Raw genomic sequence first — 22424 nt, 5'->3', positions numbered from 1 at the left:
TAAGGTATTGATTATTCTTTATCAGTTTGGAAAGTATCCTTTTAACTTTTTCTCTTTCCTTGCTATGATTTCTGAAAAATAACTTCTGTTGTTTTTTCCTCTTCTGGGAGTGGCAGAAATAACATGAAAGAAATGGATTTTTACTTTTCAATATAGTGCTCAATACTTATCATACATAAGACAGAGACATTTCATACTCACTAAATACTCCCAAGCTTCCTCACCATTGCCAGCTCCCTTTCACCTAACACAGCCATGTGATGTGATAAATTCTGGCTGCCTATGTAATTCTGCAGATCTTTCTTCCCCTTCTGGGGTAAACTGGAATCCTCATCATAAGGTTGAAAGTGGAAGGAGTTCTTTTTTTAACGTTTATTTATTTTTGAGACAGAGAGAGACAGAGCATGAACGGGGGAGGGGCAGAGAGAGGAAGACACAGAATCGAAACAGGCTCCAGGCTCCGAGCTGTCAGCACAGAGCCTGACGCGGGGCTCGAACCCATGGACGGCGAGATCATGACCTGAGCCGAAGTCGGCCGCCCAACCGACTGAGCCACCCAGGCGCCCCAAAAGTGGAAGAAGTTCTTAAGGGACACCTGCTAATCAGGTCAGTCACCAATAAACAACAGAATGAATATGCACTTCTGAAAAGCGGATCTTTGCTATGTTAAGCCGTTGGGGTTTCAGGATTTGTTTCTGACTTCAGTTTCAACTGCTGTACTTACCAGTACAGATATTGGTACCAGACATGAGGCCTGTTATAGAAATAAAACAGGAAACACAAAACCCCAAAATGTCTGGCACTAGCTTAATCGTTTTGGGGGAAAAGAAAGTATACAGAGGCTGGAAAGATGGCAGAACACGGGGTAAAACTTTCTAGTATGAGGTAGTGCTATTTGTTTTTACATTTAGCAAGTTATTTCTAGGAAAAAAGCAAAAATTAAAAAAAAAAGTGGCTTGGATGTAAGTGGAAATAAAAAGGGATCATGAAAATCCAGAAATTAAGTGCCTTATCGGATTGGCAAAGTCACGAGTTCTCGACACTAACCCATAAGAGGTGGCATTTCAGAAGGCACTTTTCAACAAATTTAAAATGAGCAGCTGGTTAAAATGACTCAGGGCGAAGATCCAAGAAAGGGTATGACCTTCATGTCTACTGTTATGACAGCTTAAGGTACCACCGTTAAGTCAAACAAGAGAAAAATAGGGGTAAAAAGGCAGGAAAATATAGCAAATCTGAGAGCCATGGTTGGGGCACATTGATGTGACTTCAAACAAATAATGGGTACGTATATCGAATTTTTAAGAGAGTCTTACTATGGGGTGCCTGCCTGGGTCAGTCAGTAGAGCATGTGACTCTTGACATCAGGGTCATGAATTTGAGCCCTATGTTGATTGCAGAGATAATTTCAAAAAAGTAACTTAAAAAAAAGAGTTTTACTTTTATAGAGATCAAGGGTTTGATCCAAAAAATTTGTGACTGTTCAAGACATATCATTAGGATCCCAAAACTTCCTAGACCGGAAGCAACTGAAAAAGGAAAGCCACGAGTAACAGGGGTCAAGGGAATGTCTCCTTGACAGTTGAATCAGTCTGATAAAGGTGCACCCAGGATAGGGAAGCCAGCAGGATTTCAAAATTGCTGTCAACCAGTGCAGGCTTGTCTCCATTCTTTCCTTTTCTGGAGAGAGATTTTACTGAGGTTATCTCGTCTCTGTTCCACCAGTTATACTGGGTGAGGGAGGAGCCGATTAGTTTCTTTTTAGTTGAGAGATGTCTGGCCCGAGAGGAGTCACGACCAAATCTGAGGGAGAAACAGGCATATAAGCTTGTACGTTGAGCTGGGTGAAGTGACTGACTGTTAACACTGAGTTGTCTTGTTTGGGAAAGGTTGAATGTGTTCTGTGAGTGGAAAGATATTAACAAAGGCATGTTTATTGACCAAAATGACAGATGGTGGTGGAGACACTGACCAATTATGGAATAAATCTGATCTCACCCCTTTTCCCAGTTCCCTTACATGCAGTGCCATGTGACTAGTGGGTAGCCAAGAAGCTAAAAATAGAAATCAGGTGTGTACTTTAATGTGTTAAGCTGCTGAACATTTGGGGTTTATTTTTTGTTGCAGGATAACCTAGCTTATCCTGAGAAATAAATATATTCACAAAGTAGATTTGGGAAACAGATAAAAGTTGGAAGAACAAAAAATAACATCCATAGTACATTTACAAAGCTTTTGTTTTTGGTGGCAGTTAATGTTTGTTGTTGAAATTCGGAGAATACTTTCCCAAAAGAAAATAAAAAATGAAATCACTTATATTCCTACTTCCCAAATATAATTACTGCTACGATGACATATATGTGAAATTTTCAATAGTAGAGTTATAACTTGTATATTTTATTACCTGCATTAAACAATGTATTATGATAATCATCTCAGTACAAATGTATCTGTTTCGTTCTTAGTATTACAATATTATAATTTGTTTTATTTTTGATGAATTTTTAATTCTAAAATCTCATTCCATAAAATTGAGTTGTTTATTGTATGGCACACCTACTTTATATATTTTAAATATATTCGGGATACTAGTTATTCCATTGTTATATATGTTGCCTATATTTTCTCCCAATGTATGATTTAACCCCAAACTTAGTTTATAAAATCTTTCATGGGCATGTATTTTAAAAATACTAGTAGAATCTTTTGATTTTTTTCTTCTTAAATTCTTCCAGGTTTCACATCTTTTTAAAATAAATTACATCCAATGACAATAGAAATTCAGTTTCATTTTCTCCAAATATTAATATGGGATTATTTCTCTATTGTTTTATTTATGTTTTTTAAATTTCAGATCATGTAAGTCCCCAGATTGTTTTAATTTGCCTCAGCATTGTTTACAGAATTTACCTTCCCCCTCACCAGTTTGCAATGCTACTTTTAACCTATCTCAGATTTCTACATAAATGTGTGCTGTCGCCCCTCTTTTCTTTTTTTTTTTTAATTTTTTTTAAATGTTTATTTATTTTTGAGACAGAGAGAGACAGAGCATGAATGGGGGAGGGGCAGAGAGAGAGGGAGACACAGGATCGGAAGCAGGCTCCGGGCTGTGAGCCATCAGCCCAGAGCCCGACGCAGGGCTCGAACTCACGAACCGTGAGATCGTGACCTGAGCTGAAGTTGGAGGCTCAACCGACTGAGCCACCCAGGTGCCCCTGTCGCCCCTCTTTTCTGTGCCATTCATTTTACTTGTTTCTGTCAGTGCCAACCTCTACTGTTATCATTAATGTATTCTTACAGATTATGCTGTATCTTTTAGAGAATTTTTTCACTTAAAGAAAGGCTACTTTTGTACATTGTCTCTTTCATGTCTTGTCTCTTTCATGTCTCTTTCACTAGCTTGTTGAGATCTGCAGAAAGTTATGTTTGGATTTCACTGAATTCAGAGGTTAATTTACTGGAGATTGAATTTGTTACACTATTAATTCTTCATAACCAGAAATTGAATATTTATCTCCATTTATTTAAATCTTATTTTGTTCAAAAATTTTTTAAAAATGCCTAGATGTTAGAATATATTTTAAGGACCATCATTTTCTCATGTTTCAAAGAATTAAAAAAATAAAGAACTATATCAACAACAAAAACTTAAAAAGGATTCTAACTACAGCAATGAAGTGGAAGGAGAAAACATCTTCATTGAAATAAGGCATAACCATATTGAAAAGAAGACTAGAATAATAGGACTTGATTTTGTATTACTAAGTACGTGTTAACATATTTCTTCTATTTTAAGAGTCAAATCTTTTTATGTGCTTACTCTGGAATATCTCTGAAATTGCCATGTGTTATGCAATCTATGGCATCTTACAATGGCTTTCAACAACCATGACATAGTTATCATTGCTTGTGTGCATGGCCAACACTTGGTCATAGCTGGTTCCTTGTTATGACATCAACTGAGACAATATTGAAATATACTGTGTATACTGAATTCCATTGCAGTTTTTAAAAAATTTCACTGCAGCTTAAAGGTGGAAAGTTATCATGTACCTAGAAAGGCAACAGAAGAAAGCAATGGGTACATAAATTTGCCATTTGCAAAGCAAATATTTCCATTGGAAGAATAAGCTCATTCTGCATTTTCTTGCAAAGCTGCAACCAAATGCTTCCTGAGAACCAAGAAAGGAAGAAATCCATGGTAGATGATGTGTGAGGTTTTGTTACTAATATATACGCTATAGTATTGTCTATCATAGGCAAGGAACAGTAAGCACCAAAATTTTAGAATGGACGTGTAGGACTTAGAGAAACATTACAGAGACAACCATTGGGCATATAAAAAAGTTATGTCACCGAGGATGATATCCGGTAGGAACATATGGGTAATGATGATGACCGAGATGATTTCAGAAGAGTTGAATACTAAATGGGAACACATTTTAACTAGTGTATGTCATTTATATGCCCCAATAAATGCCTTCCAAACTTATTTGATTGATAAAAGTCTAACAGATCTTTGAAAATGTTAACAAAAATTTTATAACTTAAGGGGTGTAAAGCAACAGTTTCTAGTTTAATTGTGCATGCTTTTTCTCAATAGTGTATAAAATAATTATGATTCTTACAATGGATAGTGATTTAGAAGAGATGATATATTTCATATCAGTTAGAATCTTTTTGTTATAAGTTAAAAAATTAAAAGACTGAAACTTGCCTAAACCCTAAAGGAGATTATTTAACTATGAAGTCCAGTTTTTCAGCTTGATTCAGGTAAGCTCTGAGCCAGATGTTCATAAGATCACCAAGCAATCGACTTCTGTGTCCTCACCCTACCTTCCACTAGGAAGTGGATAGGGTAACCCGCTATCCATCTTAAGAATCATTATTATTTTATATACTATTGAGAAAAAAAAAACGTGCATAATTAAACTAAGAACGGTTGCTTTATACTCCTTAAGTTATAAAATTTTTGTTACCTTTTTGAAAGATCTCTGTTAGACTTTTTTCAATCATGTAAGGGAGGCATTCCTTAGGGCATATAAATGACACAAGCTAGTTAAAATGTGTTCCCATTCATCTCCAGGTTAGCTCTCTGTATAGTGTCAAGATGACTCCCAGTGGCTGCTGAGACAACCGTCTTCTTTTTCCTCATCCATCAGGATAAAGCGGAAACTTCCCTAGGAATTCAGAAAAAGTAGATAACTCTAGACCAGCTTAAGTCATATGCACGGCCCCTGGGCCCCAAAGGTAATAGGGAACTCTTACACTGACCAGAAGAAAGAGATATGGAATGCACACAGGGAAGGTGACTAGAAATGATGAGAAAATACACTTATTTACCAAACATAGCAGACCCATTAATTTCCCGTCCATATGATCACGCACATCAGTTTTCTCAGGCCTGATTTCCAACTGCCAGCATCCACATCTCCTTTCCTAAGGACTTTTTTGCTCTCCCAAATCCTCTTTATCCACAGGCTCCGTGAGCCAGTAGTTCTAGAAGTTAATGTCTCCAGTGTTGGTAGATAAATACTCCAGCTCTTAGTTCTTTTGTAATTTGGGTGGGAAACTTCTAAAGTACACATATGACCCTGGTTCCCAGAGCAAGATTACATCCCAACAGCCGAGTGGTAAATAAACTGATAACACATGCATTATTGATTGCTTTTTCTTCCCTATCTCCACTCCCCTTCCAGTGTTTCCTTCTCCCCCCAAATAAACTCATTACCCTTAGATCTATAGCTCAGGATGTGCATGTGAGGAACCCTAAACTCAAGACAGTGATGTTAAGTCTTCACCTTTCCCTACTCATTTAAAATCGAGTGTTTCTTTTGCAAGACGTGCCTGAACCTCGGTTTCTCCTTGAATAAAAGGGAGATAGTCATGCTTGTGCCATTTTCTTGACATGAGTAAGATGGAGATCAAATGTGAGCACATATATAAAAATCTTTTGTAAGATGCTGCCCAAATGAGCATAGCTATAGTTATAATCATTATCTGCTTTAGAAAAATTAATCCCTTCAATTTTGCACACGTAAAGAACAAATAGTATTCATCAGTGGTTGGATCCTAGGCAGTGCCCTCTGCCTTCTCTTGAAATCAAAAGGACAAGAATTAATAAAAAATTAGATGATTCATCACAAAGGGATTACCTAAGGCATCCCTTTGTGTAGGCTACAGCTGCCCATTTATTTGTTAATACCAGAGACTTCTCAGCAGGAAGAGAGCAGAAAGTAAACAGGGAAAACTGCTAGAAAAGGGCAAAGGGAAGCCACCTGCTGGGCACTGCTCACTCAAAGGCTAATGTCACCTGAACTGACTCACACTTCGGGCTCCACAGGGCTGTTGGTGGAGAACACAACCCACGCCACAGTCACTCACTCAATACAAAGTGTGGGTTTCCAGAAAAAAATTCAGATCGAATTGACAATTAACGGTTGCCAAATTTATGGTCATTCATCTTACTCAAGTTTGGAGCTCAATATGCTTTACTGTGTTGTATTTTATTTTTATTATTTAAAAATATTATTAAATTCCAACATACATGCAGGAAAGTTCACAAACTGAGGAGTTATCACCATGTGAATAAGCTGGTAATCACCACACGAATCAAGAAATTAGCAGCACCCCTCTTGCCCCTCCCAGTCACTACCCTACTCGCCTTCATAAACGTAACCTCTGTCTGGATTTTACCACCAGAGATTAATTTTGCCTGACGTTGAACTTCATATAAAGGGAATCATATGGTAGATACTCTTTCCCGTCTGGCTTTTTCACTAAAATTTTGATAATGAGACTCATCTATGCTGTTGCCTATAGCCATATTTCATTCATTTCATTGTTGTATATTATTGTAATGTATGATCTTACCATGAGTTATTTACCCTTTTTACTGTTGATAAACATTATGTTGTTTCCTGTCTTGGGCTATTATTACTAAATCTATAATGTATATTCTCATATGTCTTTTTATGGATATATGTACTCATTTCTCTTGGGCATATTCCTTACAAGTATTGCATCATGGAGTGGATGTATGTTTAATCTCATTAAAATGACATTTTCCCAAAGTAGTTATGCCTTTTACAATTCCACCAGCAGTTTATGAGAATTCTATTGTTACATGGTCTTGTAAACACTTGGTATTATCAGTCTTTTTGTTTGTTTGTTTCACACACTGCGATCGAATCTCATTTGGTTTTAAATTGCATTTCACTGATTACTAATGACTTGAACATCTTTTTAAATATTTTTGGCCATTTGTGTATCTTTTTTTGTAAGGTATTTGCTTAAATCTGTTGTCCATTTTCTACCAGGTTGTCATCTTTCCCTTAACTGAGTAGAAGTTTCTACAGACCATGGATACGAATAATTTCTCAGTTAAGTATATTATGGCTTGCTTCTCCCATTCTGTGGCTTCCCTTTTCATTCACTTAATGAATTTTAAGAAACGTAAGTTTTTAATTTTAATGTATTCTGATCGATCAAACATAAATATTACATACCATGAAGTCAGGACATAGTCTTCTGTATTATCTTCTAGACACTTTATTGTGTAGGTTTTACGTTATTTAAAAAATCTACCTGGAATTCATATTTGCTTATGCCTAAAATCATAAAGATTCACCTTTTTTTCCCCTCGTGGATATTTGTCCTGTGCCTGAAGAACTTCCTTTCCCTCAGTAATTTGTCCTGTGCCTCAAGGATTTCCTTTAGCATTTCTTGTAGAGCAGGTGTGCCAGTAATAAATTCTTTCAGTTTATGTTTGTCTGAAACTTCTTTCTTCTTCTTTTTTTAATCAACCAAATGTCAGGCTATTGTCTTCTGGTTTGCATTGATTTTGGGAGAAGTCAGTGGTAATGCTTATCATTGTTCATCCATATAGTATGTTTTTCTCTTTCTGACTCATCTCAAGATGTTGTCATGACATTTAAAATAGACTTGTCTGAAGTGTGCCAGATGTAATTGATTGTTCTGGAAAGATAGATTCAATGTCATCAGTGGAGGGTAAAGTTTCAGCAAGGATGTCAAGGTAAGAAGAAGCTGGGTTATTATAAGAAAATGAAAGAAAGTTGAGTGAGGTACTAATTTGTCCTTCTGTGCCTGGGACTGTCTCAGTTTCAACACTAAAAGCCCCACATCTGGGAAGGTCCTCAAGTCCCTAAAAATTGAACAGTTTTCCCAGCAATATTCTGGTTTTAAAACTGAAAGCCTGGGACACCCGAATCGCTCAGTCGGTTAAGCATCCGACTTCAGTTCAGGTCATGATCTCTCAGTGCATGAGTTCGAGCCCTGTGGTGGGCTCTAAGTAGGTTCTGTGCTGACAGCTCAGAGCCTGGAGCCTACCTCGGATTCTGTGTCTCCCGTCTCCGCCTCTTCCCCACTCACTCTCTGTCTCTTTTTCTCTCTCTGTCTAAAATAAATAAACATTAAAAGAAATTAAAAAATAAATAAATAAAGCTGAAAGTCCTACATCTCAGAAAACCTCTCAGTTCCACATAAATCAAGATGGTTGGTCATCTGACATCAGCTTATCTCTTTATATATCCTTTCCTCTCTATCCCATCTGTTACTAACTTAGTTCATCTCCATTTTCCATTTGGATTCTTATAATGGCCTGCTAACCAGTTTCCATGTGTTTATCATTGTTCCATCTTTGTTCATTTTAGCAATCATTTCCAAGTTTGTGAACCCAGAGTGTGCATGGCTTCTAAATTATATTTCTTGCAGCTAGCTCTGTATTTGATTTGCCTTAGTACTGAAGTTTCTCTGTGCTATAACCTTGGTATCCATTCGTTCTAACATGTCAAGAGACCATTTCTGGACTGTGGGAAATGATTTATCTTGACGACATAAAATGCTCGGTATTTTCTAGATCCAAGTGCGTGAACTTCCTGCTAAAATGGCTCTAGAGCAACTTACTATTTTCTTTAGTGATCTGACAGTGCCTAATGGTTTCCAGCACTCACTATGTTGGATGAATATCTGTTGTGCTCTTTTCCAGTCCAGGAGGAATTCGAGTGACCACTGGCTTCTTGGGGTGCTACTTTAGGAACAAAAGTAAATTGTCCCAAGAAAAAAGTGCTCGTTAAAATCGTAAGTTGAAAATAAGGTTTGGATGCAAACAAAGTTAAACTAGTCAAGAAAGAGGAATGTATTTTGAATTAAGTGTGAGCTGTGGCTACTGAAAGGCTAGGATAGTTTCTATTCCTCTTGGTTATAATCCAGTTTTTCTTGTCCTCTAGTAATTTCTTGGATGAAGTGTCTATGCATTTCTTATGTACAATTTTCCAGAAAGTTAAGAACTTGTCTAGAGAAAATTGTGGGCATCTTAACTACCTTCAACAGGTTTTGAATGAGGGCAAAATATTTATACCAGATCATCATCAGTATATGGAGGGAAGTGTTTCATTTTTTCTAATATTGTCTATTTCCAATGAATGACCTCATTGCCAAAAACTTTCACAAAATTAACCACTCCAGGAATATATTTAGTATAGATTTTGGCAAATAAACTACTTGGAGACTAGAAAACCATAGACTTTGTAGCTGAACTTCATGGCTTCAAGGTCATTTAGTGAGACAGCTTTGAAGCTGCATTTTTCTTTCACAGCTGATAAACTTTCTTCGAATAAAATCTTGTGCGGAAATGTAATATATAAAAGCAAAAAAGAAGCATTTCTCTGGATGAGGTCTGAAAGCATGACTGCTCACCATTTGCCCCTCCCTCAGCATTTGCAGTATAATGAAGAATCAGAATTATTAGAATTTATAATAATATTGTGCCAAGTTTGCACAAAATTGTAATGTAACATGCCCACCAAATGTATGGACAAATTGTTCTCAAATTATATCCTTGCAAAGCGCACAGAAGAAACGTACAGTTCCCCCTAACATTTCAAAAGAGTTGGAAGGGAACCTTCCAAAAAAATAGTATATTTTTAAAATAATATTTTAAGATCACTGTATAGAAATCACCCTTAGCTTATACACAAAATACTTATTTGAAATGGCAAAGTTATCTCTTTAAAATTTATCTTATGTACAAAATAATAACACCCAGCATAAAAACAAACTTACAGTTTTTTGACTAGGTGACAGATCTTAACTTGGAGAGATACAAACTCATTTTTGAATCAGATACTTGTTTTGTATACTTCGTGTTGTAAATCTGTGGAGGGGCGCCTGGGTGGCGCAGTCGGTTAAGTGTCCGACTTCAGCCAGGTCACGATCTCGCGGTCCGTGAGTTCGAGCCCCGCGTCGGGCTCTGGGCTGATGGCTCGGAGCCTGGAGCCTGTTTCCGATTCTGTGTCTCCCTCTCTCTCTGCCCCTCCCCCGTTCATGCTCTGTCTCTCTCTGTCCCAAAAATAAATAAATGTTGCAAATCTGTGGAATCCCTTCTTCAAATCAAATTTTGTAGAAGCTCAGTGGGTACAGAAATCTGACGTCGAACCCTTCTGATGGAAGCAGGGGTAGGATCCTGGAGCCCTGACTGCTTTTGTCTCCAGCAGTGTGCCTGCTTTCTAGTGCTCCAAGAATCGGTCCTGGAAGGGCCCAGACCTCCTCCGTCAGTGTGGAAGCCTCCACAAGAGAGGCTGTAAAGCAGAGTGCTTAACGACGCAGGCTTTGGGGTCCGTGATAGCTCGAACTGAGTCGCATCTCTGCCATTTATTAATTTGCCAACCTGATCTCTCTGTGCTCCAATTTCCTTGTCTGACAAATACGAGCAGTTGGGGCAGATAGTCTCCAAAGTGGGATGCCATCATTTTTCTCTCTCTCTGTGCCCATGGTTGCTCCATCCATTAAGAGATAGATTCTATTTCCCATCCCCTCGAACATAGGCTGCCTTGTGAATTCCTTTTACCAGGAGCTTGTAAAGGAAATGACTCTGCCAGTTCCCGTAATAAACCTTAAGAAGTCTGGAGCCTCTGCTCAGGAAGGCCAGCTGACATGCTATAGTGAAATTCAGACGACACTGGTAAGATGAGAAGAAATCAGGCAGAGGCACTCAAGTCACAGGGAGGAGCACAGAGGCCCCAGTAATCTGAGGGGGGCCTTCATGGATCTTCCAGCCCAGCCATCCACCAGCTAAGCTGAGGATGAGTGAGTGATCCTGTTTGGAAAGAGAACCATCTAGCTGAGAAAGTCCTGAATGTCTGGCTCACTGAACAGTGAGAGATGATAAATTGTTGTGTATCAATGCACTTAGCTTTGGAGTGGCTTATATGTAGCAAGAGACAAATGAAACAAAAATAGAATGTACCTCATGTGGTTGTTTTTAGGATTAAATGAGATAGCAATAATAAAACAATTAGCACCCTATGGGGGAACATTGCAATTAAATTCAACTGTTGCTAGTGATTGGACTGTGAGTCAGAATTCCAGAGACCTTTCCCTTTTGGGGGCTTACATTCTAGAAGGAGCAGAGGGAAATAATACATAAGTAAATTATATAGTTTGTTAGACTGTATTAAGTCCTGCGGAGGGAAAATAGAGCAAAGTAGATGGGTAATGTGGGGCTGGAGAAGAGAGGAGACAGTTTACAATTTCGGTTAGAACGGTCAGGGTAGGCTTTATTGAGAAGATTAAGTGTGAGGAAAAGAATGTAAGGAGGTTGGGGGAGCACTCCGTGCCGTTACTTCTCTGTGTCAGAAAAGAGCCTTCCAGAGAAAGGACAAACACTACAAGGCAGGAGCAGGCCTGGAGTGGTTAAGATTCAGTGAGGAGCTCACTGTGTCTGGACCACAGTAGACACAGAAGGAGACAGCGGAGAAGAGGCTGTATAACCTACCACGGTATCTTTGCCTGTCCTAGAACATTCAGAAAGACATGTTCTGTGTGATGAAGGCAATGCTCTTTTCTTTCAAAAACCGTGAGATGGAAGTTCAGTAGCAACCATTTGACATTTATTGCCCCAGTCATCTTGTTCTGTTCATTTGTTTGTGTATTCTGCCAGTCCCACGAAGACGTAAGGTTTATAACGACACAAACCTCCCCTTTTTATCTCATCGTCGTATCTGCCAAACCTGAAGGAGTTCCTGTCACAGAGTAGATGATCAAGATAGACTTTTGTTTACAGGAATTTCATGGGTGAAAATACTTCTTAGTAGCCAACTTCTCCTCAGCACTTCATAGTTTGCAAAGTACTTTTAATTTTTTTTAATGTTTATTTTCGATAGAGAGAGAGAGAGAAAGTGGGGGAAGGGCAGAGAGCGAAGGAGACACAGAATCCAAACAGGCTCCAGGCTCTGAGCTGGCAGCACAGAGCCCAATGCGGGGCTTGAACTCACAAACCGTGAGATCAGGACCTGAGCCAAAGTCGGACGCTTAACTGACTGAGCCACTTAGGCACCCCTACAAAATACTTTTAGATTGGTTATCTCAATTTAACCTTACAGCACGGTCAGGAAAATAATATTATCATTCCATGTTGCAGACGTTCAGAGGTGCAGGAAGTTTAAAGTTCTGGCTGGTAGCCATCTGAGGGCCAGATGCAGGGAGCTGAGGGAATTCTAGGGAGTCCAAGGGTTTGTGTACTAAGGTTTTAAAAGAAGCTGTGTCACATGGCACATTTTAACTTAATATTTAAAGAAATTTCATCATACATTTAAGTTAAAGATGTAATTTCTAGCAGAGTGAAATTTTGACACCTCTCGTTAATATTTTTCCCCAATTCTTAAAAAATTTATTCTCAACTTAGTTAACATACAGCGTAGTCGTGGCTTCAGGAGTAGAACCCAGTGATTCATCAATTCCATATAACATCCAATGCTCATCCCAACAAGTGCCCTCCTCAACGCCCATCACCCATTTCCCCCACGTTTCCACTCCCATCAACCCTCAGTTTGTTCTCTGTATTTAAGAATCTCTTATTGCTTGCCTCCCTGTCTGTTTTTATCATTCCTTCCCTCCCGCCATGATCATCTGTTAAGTTTCTCAAATTCCACATATGAATGAAATCATGTGATATCTGTCTTTCTCTGACTGGCTTATTTCACTTAGCATAATACCCTCCAGTTCCATCCACGTCAATGTGAATGGCAAGATTTTGAAACCTCTCTTTTGAATGTAACTGATCTAGGAGTGCCTGGCTGGCTCAGTTGGTAGAGTATGGGACTCCTGATCTTGAGGTTGTGAGTTTGAGCCGCACGTTGGAAATAGAGATCACTTAAAAATAAATCATATATATGTGTATATATGTATGTGTGTGTGTGTGTGTGTATTAATGAAATTTTAACAGTAAGAAATTTTTACATATTTCTTTTTACCTCCTTGAACTCACTTCCATTCTATTTCCTTCATAGGATTTTATCTTAAAAATGTATTTTTATATTTGAAAGGCTTTAATTGATCATACTATCAAAACTCTCTGTGACAAAACAGTGCATATAAATTGAAATTTAAGTATTTCATTTCTTATGACAATAAGGTTCCAGATTGAGTGATCTTTATAGCTATTATTAATAGATAGCTAATAAAAATGGCATAGATGTATTACAAATGTTAATAAATAATGAGCATAAAAGGAAAATTTATTGCATTTCTTAAGGAGATGGATAAGGATGTAGGGTAGATTCTACTTTTTTTTTTTTTTAAAACCCCAAGGTTTAGTATCAGCTTTATTCCTATTTAATGTCTTTTTCTGAGGTAAATACTGAGAAAACATGTTTGCATAAGTAAATAGGTGAGAATGAAAAGAACTGTGTTACTAGCAATGACCCTTTAATTCTGTGACAGCTCTTTCAAGTTATACAATAAAAATTACTTTGTGATCTGCCACCAAGGATTATTTTGAATGATCTGTAAGCTGATAATTCACTGAGATATATTGTGAAAGGTGGAGAATTAGAAAGCACCTACCCTGAAAAAGGTTTGCTGCCTTTTCCTTATAGTTATTCACTTTCTTGACACCTGCACGGACATTTAGAAATGACTCTGTCGTGTGCACCAGAGGATTTTCCAACTTGAGTACAGAAACAGAGAGATAGGAGGCATTAGTGAAAAGGTGTGCTGAGGGGTACTTGTAAAAAGGAAAGCAAAAAAGGAGAACTTGTGAAATATTCTCAGCCTGGTTCATTTTATTTATTTTTTAAATGTTTGTTTGTTTTGAGAGAGAGAGAGAGAGAGAGAGAGAGAGAGAGAGAGAATCCTAAAGAGGCTGCACACTGTCCTCACAGAGCTGGATGGTGAGGGGCTCAGTCTCACAGACTGTGAGATCGGGACCTGCGCCAAGATCAAGAGCCTGGTGCTTAACCGACTGAGCCACCCAGGTGCCCCTCAAGCTGGTTCATTTTAGATGAGAATATGGAAGTTGAGAATTTGGAAATTGGCTCTCTTAAAATTATCTACATGCCCCTGTATTGCTTGGGAACTCAGCGATTCCCAGAACCCAGCTTGAAGACAGGCTGAACACAGCCCCCCCCTGCCCCCCCCATGTGGGCAAATGCAAAGGAATAGAGTGATCAGAAGATACTCCTAGAAACATGACCTCCAAGAAATGAGGCAGGAGAATGAGCCCAGAGACGGAGAAATTTCTTTCTTTCTTTTTTTTTCAACACATGAAGTTTATTGTCAAATTGGTTTCCATACAACACCCAGTGCTCATCCCAAAAGGCGCCCTCCTCAATACCCATCACCCACCCTCCCCTCCCTCCCACCCCCCATCAACCCTCAGTTTGTTCTCAGTTTTTAAGAGTCTCTTATGCTTTCGCTCTCTTCCACTCTAACCTCTTTTTTTTTTTTCCTTCCCCTCCCCCATGGGTTTCTGTTAAGTTTCTCAGGATCCACATAAGAGTGAAACCATGTGGTATCTGTCTTTCTCTGTATGGCTTATTTCACTTAGCATAACACTCTCCAGTTCCATCCACGTTGCTACAAAGGGCCATATTTCATTCTTTCTCATTGCCACGTAGTACTCCATTGTATATATAAACCACAATTTCTTTATCCATGGAGAAATTTCTTTAGAACAAGGGCACAAAATGGCTAAAGTAGGCATTTCAGGACCAAAGTTCCAGAGCTCTAGACTTCTGGGGATGGGAATGAGCATGGGAGCAGCAGGGATAGGGTTGGGTGGGGGTCTTTAAGGAGCTGGCACCTCCAGACTATTGGGAATTTTTATCTGAAACTTAGAATCCTGTGGGAAAACGTGATAGATATGAGAAAGGAATAAAATGGTGCAAGAGGGGCCATGTGAAGGAAATCCTATACCTTTGAATACTAGTTTAACTGTTGTGCTTGTTTGAGATCTACTGCAGCCAAGTAAAACATGAGAGACCATACAGAGCTACTCTACGCCATGTGGCAGGTACTAGCCCCCTGTGGCTATTGAACACTTGATATGCGGCTGATCAGAATTAAGATGTGCTGTGTGTAAAATACCAATCAGATTTCAAAGATTTAAAACTGAAGAAAAAGACGTGAGCTAACTCATTAATGATATATTGTATTGACGGCATCTTAAAATGGCGACTGGTCGGGGGGCACCTGGGCGGCTCAGTCCGTTAAGCGTCTGACTCTTGGTTTCAGCTCAGGTCATGATCTCACAGTTTGTGGGTTCCAGTCCCCAGTCGAGTTCTGTGCTGCCAACGTGGAGCCAGCTTGAGATTCTTTCTCTTTCTCTGTGATCCTTCCCTGCTTGCTCTCTCTCTCTCAAAATAAATAAACTTTAAAAAAGATAAAATTAAAAAAAAATAAATGTTTACAAATAAAATAAAATGGTGACTGGGCGAATACTGGTTTAAATAAAATATACTATTAAAATTAATTTCAACTTTCTTTTAAGATGTCGGTATTAGAAAATTTTCAATGTATACATGGCCCATTTTCTCTTGGTTAGCACTGGCCTGGAACTTCTCCTATACCTGAGGAATTTTTTTGAATCAAAATCATTTCTGGATTATTTTATTTTATTATTTTATTTTTGAATAATTTTAAAGTCAATTATAATTTTCTTTTTTTTATTAAAATAATTTTTTTAATGTTTATTTATTTCTGAGACAGAGAGAGAGACAGAGCATGAACAGGGGAGGGGCAGAGAGAGAGGGAGACACAGAATCCGAAGCAGGCTCCAGGCTCTGAGCCATCAGCCCAGAGCCCCACGCGGGGCTCGAACTCATGGACTGTGAGATCGTGACCTGAGCTGAAGTCAGACGCTTAACCGACTGAGCCACCCAGGCGCCCCATAGTCAATTATAATTTTCTTATGAAAGAAGTAAAAAGATGTGGAAAAACAATAAGGTCACTTTATACATTTTTTTTAAAAGTAAAGATATAAGTGATAATAATATATTAACTAAATAAAGCATTCTTAAAACTGTACTGATTCCAAACTTGAAAAAAATTAAACACACACATAGGAAATGACTGGAAAATGGGGCACCTGGGTGGCTCAGTGGGTTGAGCTTCCGACTTACCCTCAGGCCGTGATCTCACGGCTGTGAGTTCGGGCCCTGTGTTTCCTCTCTACTGACAGCTCAGAGCCTGGAGCCCACTTCAGATTCTATGTCTCTCTCTCTCTCTCTCTCTCTGCCCCACTCCACCCTCATGCTCTGTCTCTGTCTCTCTCTCTCAAAATAAATAAACATTAAAAAGAAAATGACTGGAAAAGTCTTTACGGTAGTATTAATAAGAGATTTTTCCTTCATAATGGGATTGTGTGTGATTGTATCTTTTTATATGTTTACATGTTTTTATTTTCTAATTATCCAAAAAAGACATGCATTATTTTTATTTTATTATTATTATCATTATTATTAACTGTTAGAACAGCATGATGGGAAGATGTCCTTTTGTTATCCATTTACAAAATATAAACAGAAGCATTGAGAAATGCTTATTTCTATCATTTGGAGTGGTATACTATAGCATAACTAAATTATGTGATACATGAAAATATTTTAGGAATACCTTATAGTTTGATTCCCTTATTGTCCATTATCAATTAGGACTTCTTGCTCATTTTCATTATCAATAAACTTCAAAGCAATGGGAGTCAATGATAAGAAAGCATTACATTTTCTTGAAAGTACCAGGAGAGAAGAGCCATGAAAACAATTGACTCAATTTTTCAAAAACACTATCTGCAAGGAAAATCTAGCTCCTTGGCTCTCACACAAAAGCCCAATTGTATGAGAAGCATTTCATGGAGCTGATTCCAATACAAAACAAAAACAAGAATTAATTGATTTGCAGAGATCTCAGATACGGCTCCAAGTATCCGGCTATGATTTACCAACGCAGAATGGAAAGTGAGCTGAATTCTCCCAGAATTTACACCCTTAGTACTTACTTTTAAAAACTGTTACTGGGAATTTACCCAAGGGATACAGGAGTGCTGATGCATAGGGGCACATGTACCCCAAGGTTTTTATAGCAGCACTTTCAACAATAGCCAAATTATGGAAAGAGCCTAAATGTCCATCAACTGACGAATGGATAAAGAAGATGTGGTTTATATATACAATGGAATACTACTTGGCAATGAGAAAGAATGAAATCTGGCCATTTGCAGCAATGTGGATGGAACTGGAGAGTGTGATGCTAAGTGAAATAAGCCATACAGAGAAAGACAGATACCATATGTTTTCACTTATGTGGATCCTGAGAAACTTAACAGAAGACCATGGGGGAGGGGAAGGAGAAAATAAAAGAGGTTAGAAAGGGAGGGAGCCAAAACATAAGAGACTCTTAAAAACTGAGGACAAACTGAGGGTTGATGGGGGAGGTGGGAGGGAAGGGAAGGTGGGTGATGGATATTGAGGAGGGCACCTGTTGGGGTGAGCCCTGGGTGTTGTATGGAAACCAATTTGACAACAAATTAGATTAAAAAATCAAAAATAAAAATTGTTTATAGTTTGCCTGAGCAATAATTTTCTAATTATACTCAGTTAGCTATAAAAGAATTCTGTAGTCTCCCAAAGCACCTAATTTATAATCAAGAAGTCATCCCAATGAGACAAGGTGAGCCTGTTTGCAAGTGTATCTCAAACTTCCATATCTGGCTCATAAGCTTCTAACCACATGTTTCCTTTAAAAGGTGAAGATATGCCACCCAATATATGAGAAGCCCAGATGTCTGAAGCCTTCAGAATGGCAACAGCAAAAGACTGCTTAATTAAGAAATGGCAGAGACATCTAAACCCAGCAAGAGGGCAAGGATTCAGCATTCATCCCATCACTGATCTGCTTTTTAATCTTCTCCAGCTCATCAACTTCTTTCTTTTCTTAATAACGACTTTATTGGGTTGTGTTTCTCTTGAGGTTTGAGAACGGAGAAAGAGATATCTATGAAAATTTCAGGACTGTGTCACTGATGCTGTCTTTCTCCAGTGACTTACTTCAACACGCATGACTACTGGGCCAACATTGTCAGTGAAAGAATGCTCCTCTGTTACACCTTTGACTGCAGCTGGCATCATAAGATAGAAGTAAGTTGAAATAGAAGTGGGTGGAAGTGGGTGGAAAACTGCTATTTTAGAAAATGTGATATGTGCTATAATGGAGAGTTGTACATATGTCCAAATTGCCCTGAAAGCACAGAGGACAGGGGAATTCAGGGCACTTCTGTTCTGCTCAGCAAACAGGGTTTTGGGTTTGGGGAAGGGGCCACAAAGAGGTCTGATATATGGGGCCATGCTGGCCAGGCAGAGAGCTAGAAGGAAGTGGGGTGGAGGTTCTAGATTACTGGGCCCCACTTCCAGAGTTTTGGATTGAGAAGTTTGGCAGTGGGACCTGATAATTTTAACGTCTAACAAGTTTCCAGGTCATGCCAATTCTCTTGTCTGGGGCCATATATTGAGATTCACTGTTCTAGGCCAAGGGAGCAATAAGAATGTAATCAATTCTATGACGATGTCACCCTTGCTTGCCATCAACAATCTCTCTCTCTCTCTCTCTCTCTCTCTCTCACACACACACACACACACACACACACACATACACGCTCACACTAAGCAAGGGAAAACAGAGCTTGGTGTCATGTCTGAAGTTATCCCTGCCCCTACAAAGCATTTTTTTTGAGATTTCAGCTTTGTCCTTACAGGTCCAGTGGAACACCTCACTCAGTAACGGGCAGCTTTGTTTCCAGTAGGCCTTGCAGACTGCAGTTTGACAGCTGCAGGAGGAGATGAAATCCAGAAACTGACAGTGCTCCACACCTCCACAGAAGTGCAGATTTCACTGTAGCCTGGAATACCCTTGAAGGTGATGGAGTGGTGAGAACATCATCTTCTCCTTTCTAAGCTTAAGCTTTTTTGATTATGGATATTTGAGAATTAATCTTTGCTTTCATCATGTGTGCAAATGTGTTTATGTGATCAGTTGACCACTGAAGACTGGGGGAAAAAAATAAAGAAATAGCTATGATTCACAGTAGGTGGGAGACCAGGAAAATGGCTGAGCTTGGTGGGGCTATGTCCAGTCTAAGTTGTGCTGGGGAAGCTTAGAACACAAAAGTCAAGGGGCTCCTGGGTGGCTCAGTTGGTTGAGCGTCTGACTCTTGATTTTAGCTCAGGTCATGATCCCAGGGTAGTGGGATTGGGCCTAGCATTGGGGTATGCACTGAGTGTGGAGCCTGTTTAAGATTCTCTCTCCCCTCTCTCTCTCTCTCTCTCCTCTCTATCCCTCTGCCCCTTTCCCCTGCCTGTGCTCCCTCTCTCTCTAAAATAAAAATTTTTAAAAAAAGGACACCAAAGTCAACCTGAACTGTTCTTTAAGAGTCTCCAGGGCAGTACTCCAGGTCGAATAACTCACAATTGAGACAATGAACCCTAGGGGGAAGGAGACAGACGAAGGCTGGGATAACTCTAACAAACAATAGGCAAGGGAGGAGATTTCCCAAAGATGGATCAAGATTTTCATATCTGACGGTCAGTTAACATTACTCTGAAAAGAAAGCAAGCCAGAATGAAGGGAACAAGACTTGCAACACGGGGGGACACCTGCAAACATATTCTCTGTGAAGGGTTTTACTTCCTAGGTAACTTTCCCTCATGGGGAATACAACAGTTAGCTAGCTCATAGTTTTCAATTCTTTCCCTCACATTTAATTTGCTTTAGTTTTTTCCTAAACCTTCAGAGTTGTCTGATGTGTTCATATAACTGTGTGGAGGTCTTCTCAAAGGAAATAAGGAATCCATTCATAAGAGGAAACGAGTCTTTTCTCCTCCAAACGATTTCCTCCGCTGAGGCTCTTCAGAGGTGTCTGCATCACCTTCGCCACGAGGAAGCCTGAAATACACGTTTCTGTGCCACAACCAACTGCAAAGTAGCGTGACTTGCATTGGTGTGGTCCAGGGCTGGGAGGAGCCCTGAAGTTTGAAGTGTCCTTTGCTTCACAGAAAATCCACCTGTTACAATAAATCCACTTCTATCAAAATTCCTGAACAGCTACTCCTCCCTCCTGAGTTTTAGTTTTCTGTCTCAGGAAGCAAGTCCCCACCTGGATGGGCTGTAATGTCATCATGAGTTGGGACTTTATTTTATCAAGTATAATATGCATATATAAAGGTTCACATTTCAACATTGTACATTTTGATAAATTTTTACAAACTTAATACGTCTATAACCAACACCCCAGAAGGCCCTCCCTCCTTCCAGACACTACACCATCCCTTCACCAAGGAATCACTATCCTGATTTCTAGTTAGTAGACCAGTTCTGCCTATAGAAGTGCTTTATATATAAGAACTCATATACTATATGTATTGTGTGTCTGGTTTCTTTCTTTCATATTACGTTTCTGAGATTTGCAGATGGTTTATTCTCAAAGGTGTGTGGGTGTATAGTATTACTCTGTGTGTGATTACTACAACTTATTCTTCCATCTAACTTTTTTTGTAAAGAGCAGGGGGAGGGACAGAGAGAGAGGGAGAGGAGAGAGAATCCCAAGCAGGCGCCGCACTGTCAGTGCGGAACCTGAGCCCGATGTAGGGCAGATACTCAACGGAATGAACCACCTAGCCGGCCCCTTCCTTCTAACTTTTGATGAGCATTTGGTAGTTTTGTATTTTAGGCTATTAAAAATTACTACCATGAACATTCTAGTATGTATCTTTTGTAAGCGTGCATCTATTTATATATATAGGAATGGAAATTCTGGGTCATAAAGTATTCGTGTATTAAACTTAATGAATACTTCCAGATCCAAAGTGCTTATGCTAATTTACGTTTCCATGAACTGTGTGCATGGGAGTTACAATCAGTCCACAGCCAGATCAAAACTTGATGGTGTCTGCTTTTTACATTTTATCAATTCTAGTAGGTGTATATACCATCTCATTGTGGTTTTATTTGCATTTCACTTATAGCTACTGAAATAAATTACTTCTTTAAAATGTTTCTTTGGGCATTTGGCTATCTTCTTTAAAATGTGCTTTTTCAAGTATTTTGCACATTTTTCTATAGGTTATCTGTGATTTTGTTGTTAATTTATAGGAAATATTTATGTGTTCAAGATAAACATTATTTGTTGAATGTGTGCATTCCAAACATATTCTTTTAGTCAAGATTTTGCTTTTTGATTTCTCATGGTCCGTTTTTGACAAATGGAATTTCTTAATTTTATGTGATTTATTATTTTTAAAAAATTTTACGGTTAGAGCTTTTTGCACGCTGTTCAAAAAATTTCTGTATACCCCAAAGCCACAAATACATTATCCTATGTTTCTTCTTAAAGTTTTATGTTTTACTTTTCATATATAGATTAGCAATCCATTTAGATTTAATTTTTGTGTGCAATGTGAGGTAGGAATCAATATGTTATGTTTTCTCCGTATGGATAAACAATTAATCCATCACTATTTGTTAAAATTAGCATCCCTTCCCTGCCACTCTGAACCATTGCCTTTGTTACATATATCTGGAGATCTGTTTAATCATTTATCTGTAGTCTCAATACAGGAATAAAGCGGGTTCCCTGGAATGAAGGACAAGGGAACAGAATTAAAAGGGATTGAATTCAGATGCATGGGTTTGTCACTGATTAAGATGAAGGCTGGAAAGACATAGAAGGAACCAGGCAACGGACAATGGAATGTCCTCCAATCAACTATTTAAGATTCTCGGGGAGCTATGTTTATAGGCTGAAGTCCCTGGGCATCAGTCGTGGGAGCATTCTTTTTCATTTTAGGAGAAAATTTGGGATGAAAGTAGTATGGATAATTTTCAGAAAATACAGTCTCCGCAAAACACAGTGTAAGTTGGAACAATAATTCCTACCTCATAGGGTTATTACAAAAACAAATGAGTAAATACACATGAAATTCAGCAATCTGTTGAGCTTAAATATAGTAATATATGTATTTAACAATATTATTGTTATATTTACTATTAAGGTCCTGAATTTCCTATTCTTACATGGAATTTGTATTTTTCCCACAAAAGAAAGGAATGTGCCATGCTTTGAAAATTCCTGTGAGAGA

General features: G+C 38.6%; 1 long non-coding RNA gene across 1 annotated transcript; it reads left to right on the top strand.

Moving 5' to 3' along the window:
* Positions 1-470: 470 nt before the first annotated feature.
* LOC109491527 lies at positions 471-21342 on the top strand. Its single transcript, XR_002735731.2, has 5 exons — positions 471-606; positions 7320-7382; positions 9008-9099; positions 18041-18431; positions 19046-21342. It is a non-coding gene; the product is annotated as an uncharacterized LOC109491527 (long non-coding RNA).
* The last annotated feature ends 1082 nt before the right edge of the window (positions 21343-22424 follow it).

Source organism: Felis catus, chromosome C2 (genome assembly GCF_018350175.1).
Source record: "Felis catus isolate Fca126 chromosome C2, F.catus_Fca126_mat1.0, whole genome shotgun sequence".
Lineage (NCBI taxonomy): Eukaryota > Metazoa > Chordata > Mammalia > Carnivora > Felidae > Felis > Felis catus.
This window is presented reverse-complemented; position numbering and strand designations above follow the sequence as displayed.